This window comes from Quercus lobata, chromosome 11 (assembly GCF_001633185.2).
Source record: "Quercus lobata isolate SW786 chromosome 11, ValleyOak3.0 Primary Assembly, whole genome shotgun sequence".
Classification (NCBI taxonomy): domain Eukaryota; kingdom Viridiplantae; phylum Streptophyta; class Magnoliopsida; order Fagales; family Fagaceae; genus Quercus; species Quercus lobata.
In genome coordinates this window covers 31400769-31405011 of record NC_044914.1, presented here as the reverse complement: position 1 = coordinate 31405011, position 4243 = coordinate 31400769, and positions in this window count along the sequence as shown.

The following is a 4243-nucleotide window of genomic DNA, read 5'->3' as shown; positions in this document are numbered from 1 at the left end:
ATCTCACTTTTGTGTAAGTTTCTGACAACTCACCATTCAGTGTTTCTATCTCACATTTGCCCTCCCTATATCGGATTAGGAGACTCTTATAGTCCTCCTCTGCCTTCTTCATTTTTCTCACAGCTGCCTTGGCCACCCTTGTGTACTCACTCGACTTCTCCAAGAGTGAGTTATAATTCTCTTGAAGATTGACTGTGCTTTCATCTTCTTCAGCCTCTGATTCTTCAGCAACTCCCAGTGATTCTTCATCACTATGTTCTCCAAGGTCTCGTACAAGCAGATTCAACTCGTCTGAAGATTCAACATGGGCAATAGTCATAAAAGCTGAATAGTTCCCCTCTCCATCACAGCTTTCTTCAGATTCTGAGTCAGATGAATCCGAGTCACTCAATGTCGTGGCATACACTTTGCCTTTCGATTTCAAATAATTCGGACATTCTTTCTTAAAGTGCCCATGTCCATTACATTCGAAATAAGTGACACCTTGTGTAGATTGGGATTCTTTTCCATCTTTCTTTTTGAATTCCCTTTTCTCCCTTCCTGAACTTTGGAATTTTCCTTTATCACCAAATTTGCCATTATTTTTGAATTTCAAGAATTTTCAGAAATTTTTTACAAGGTATGCAACATCTTTGTCAACCACATCTTCTCCCGATGAGTCATGGTCTTCCACCTTCTCATTAATGGTCTTAAGAGCAAGAGATTTACTCTTCCGTTGATTGGGCAGCAACATCTCATAAGTTTGAAGAGAACCAACCAGCTCCTAGACTTTGATGTCATCAAGGTCCTTACTCTCTTCAATCGCTGTCACTTTAGCGCGAAAACTTTCCAGCAATGATCGAAGGATTTTCCTTACAATTTTAGAATCCTCCGTTTTCTCTCCCAAATTGAACTTGCTTACAATCACCTCATTCAGCTTGCTATAGAAAGAGTCAAAGGACTCATCCTCACTCATTTTTAACTCCTCAAACCGAGTGGTTAGCATCTGCAGCTTGGTGTCTTTTACTTTCTTCGTGCCTTCGTAAGTGGTCTCCAATATCTCCCATGCTTCTTTAGCAACGGTAATGTGAGAGATCCTGTGAAATTCATCTGGAGACACACCACAGAAAATAGCATTGAGTGCTTTATTGTTAGTATTAGATGCAGCGAGTGCTGCCTTATCCCATGTGGATTTGGCTTCCTCAGGCCTGGTCCAACCTATCTCAACAGCATCCCAAACAGATTCATCAATGGAACACAGAAAAGCTCTCATGCGAACCTTCCAAAAAACATAATTACTACCATCAAAATATGGAGGTGCATTTAGGGATTGAGACCGATTCATCTCAATAGGGAATCAAGGATCACACAATGGTAATGAAACCACAAGAAGTGTACCCGCTCTGATACGAATTGAAAGTTCAAATATGTGTATAAACACCCTTGAACGTTTAGACCCCCAATTTACAAATTAATCAATTCAAGCTTTATGTCAAACAACTAGTGTGCGGAAAATGAACATAAGCTATAATATAGAATTGGAAAAACTATCTAAGCCAAATTAAAATCACAACCCACAACAGATAATAAAAGGCAAAGATAAATGGGAAGGAAGATGCAAACACAAAGACAACACGCGATGTGTTATCGAAGAGGAAACCGAAGCCCTCGGTATAAAACCTCTCCGCCGCCCTCCAAGCGGTAAACAATCCACTAGAAAATGTAGCTGGGATACATGGACAACAATAGACCCTCCAAGCCTAATCTACTCAGTGCACCTAAGCCCTCCAAGCTTCTTGCTCCAACGAGGTTACGCCGAACCTTTTTCTTTTCTAGCTTCCTGGATTCCGCTACTAGACCGTAGCATCAACCAATGTAGATTGGTTCCTTCCTAACTGCTTCCCAGAACACCAAACAGCCCTCTCACAGTGATGAATATGGTGAGAACAAGGTTTTGGTAAAATGCCTCTCAAGGGTTTGACAATGGAGAGGAAGAGAGTTGAGGAATTTGAAGAGACTCTAATGTATAGATTATAGGTGAATCAATCTTGTTTTTCTTTAAGGTTTCTCTCTCAAAATTCTCTCTGGAAGCTCCCTTTCATTTGTGGGTATAAGGGGTATTTATACTGGGGTGAGAGGAGAATGTGAAATGTCAGGTTTTTCAAAACAGGGGTGGCTCGCGGCTTGGCTTCGCGATTTGACTGAGTCGCGAGATAACCGTATGGCCAGTTGTCCTGTTTTGTCCTGTAGTGCTCTAGCTAGCATGACTGTTCACCTTCTGGCATGCTTGGCACGTGTGCTGCATCTGGCGGCTTACAGCCGTGAGTCACCCGCGAGATCAAGCCGCGAGTCTCTGTTTTCTTGCACACTCTTGAGCAATCAACACTCTATCTTACTCACTACCCTTACAACAAACCCACCTAAATACAGGGTTACTAAATGCTGGAATACAAGCAAATTTGGCACGGAATAAAGCCAATAAGATGGTTGATTAAATTCAACCTAAGATCCGAAATTTTTGTAAGTGAGGATAGATAGTTGCGAGCCGTCCATCTGATTCTGGACTTCAAGCCCATCTCGGAGATATACCAAGAAATTGGCCAAGCCATAAGAGCAGGTGACCCATGGTTGGCTTGAATTGATGTATCACAACCAAATTTCCTAGCCCGAGACGACCTCCCACCGGTCGTACTACCACTCTGACAGAACCCTCCATTAGTCGTACAACCATTCCAATAGGTTCCGCTTGAAGCAGTAGCAGCAGCACCAAGGGAAGAGATTGCCTTCTCAAATTCCTTACTCGAAGAAGAAATTGACAAGTTCCTTTTTGAAGAGGAGGAGACTCAAGGAATGCAAGTAATTCCCATCTCGGACACTGAGGACGAGCTTGATAGGCATTCAAGTGTCCATGCTTCGATCCTAGTAGTTGCCCATCCAGATAGATCATCCAAGGAAGAAGAGGAAGAAATGGCCTTGAATCGAGGGAACAAAGGCCTAAGGGAGTTGCTAGTAGGGAGGAACACAGGTCAACATCCAAAGAAGTCCCCAAATCTAAACTTCCTCCTACCCTACCCCCTCCTCCCCTTCTACCCCCCATTGACCTCAGACTGTGCATTGATCCAAACTTAAAGAAGAAGAGACTAGTGCAAGAGCTGGAGGAAGGGGAGGTGGTCCCTTAAAAGGGTACCAAATAGCAAAAAACAACCAAGGACCCTAAAGACAAGAAGGCCACCTCTGTAGACAGTAAAGAGGAGCATAATGGGGCCGAGGTGCGACTTCAACAACGCACCTGGTCTCCCAAAAGGGGCATGCTGCTCACATTGCTGAGGCCTTAGAGAAACCCCTCCTTCTTCCCAAGGACGTGGATACTGTCAAGAAGATGAGGCAACAAGACCTGCTTGTGTCCTTAAAAAGGGACTTTGCCCTGGTAAGTATACTGTCTGACATTTTTCTTTTAAATATCACTATGTTTTTCCCTTCCTTTTTTTATTTTATTTTATTTTTTTATCTCTTTTCTACTCATATGGGATTGCTATGTTATTCTTGTGTAGATCACCCAAAAGGTCTTTGTGCCCGAGGAGTGGGTAAAGGAGGCTCGGAATGATGTTAAAAACGAGGTTTTCCTCCGCCTTAAAGTTGAGAAGGCCTTGGGGGCTGCAAAGGAAGAGAATAAAGAGCTGCTCTCCAAGCTGACCGTCAAGGAGAGAGAGAGAAAAAGTGCTTAGGCAAGGTTGAAGAGTGCTAAGGCTCAAGTTGAGGACCAACGCAAACTGCTCTACCAAACTAAATTGGAGTTAGCTACTTCAAGGCAACTTGCTGGATCTAAAGGCAAAGCTCCCGAAGATTAAGGAGGCAGCTTAGTTGGCTAAGGAGGTAGCAGAGGCTGAGAAGCAGGCGTCCTATCTTCTCGGCGTGGAGGAAACATAAATCAGGCTCGTTGAGGAACTAGCTGAGGTATGCAAGGATTACTGCTCGATTACATGGGCAGAAGCCCTTACCCTTGCAGGAGTCCTTATGGACTCGGAGTGGAGGCAACCGGAGAAAGTGTACTTCCACTCGAAGATTCATGAAGTCCTGGTTGCCCTCTTATCTCCCTCTGCCACAGCTCCTAAGTCTTCAGAGCAACCCCTGACTACTTAGGCTACTCTCACCCTCCCTGAGGCTCTAAAAGGACCCAGTCAAGCTGGTGATCAAAGCCAAAGGGTTGAAGGGGCAAAAGACAAAGGAAAGGACAAAGAGACTAAGCCCCCTGCTGAAGCTAAGG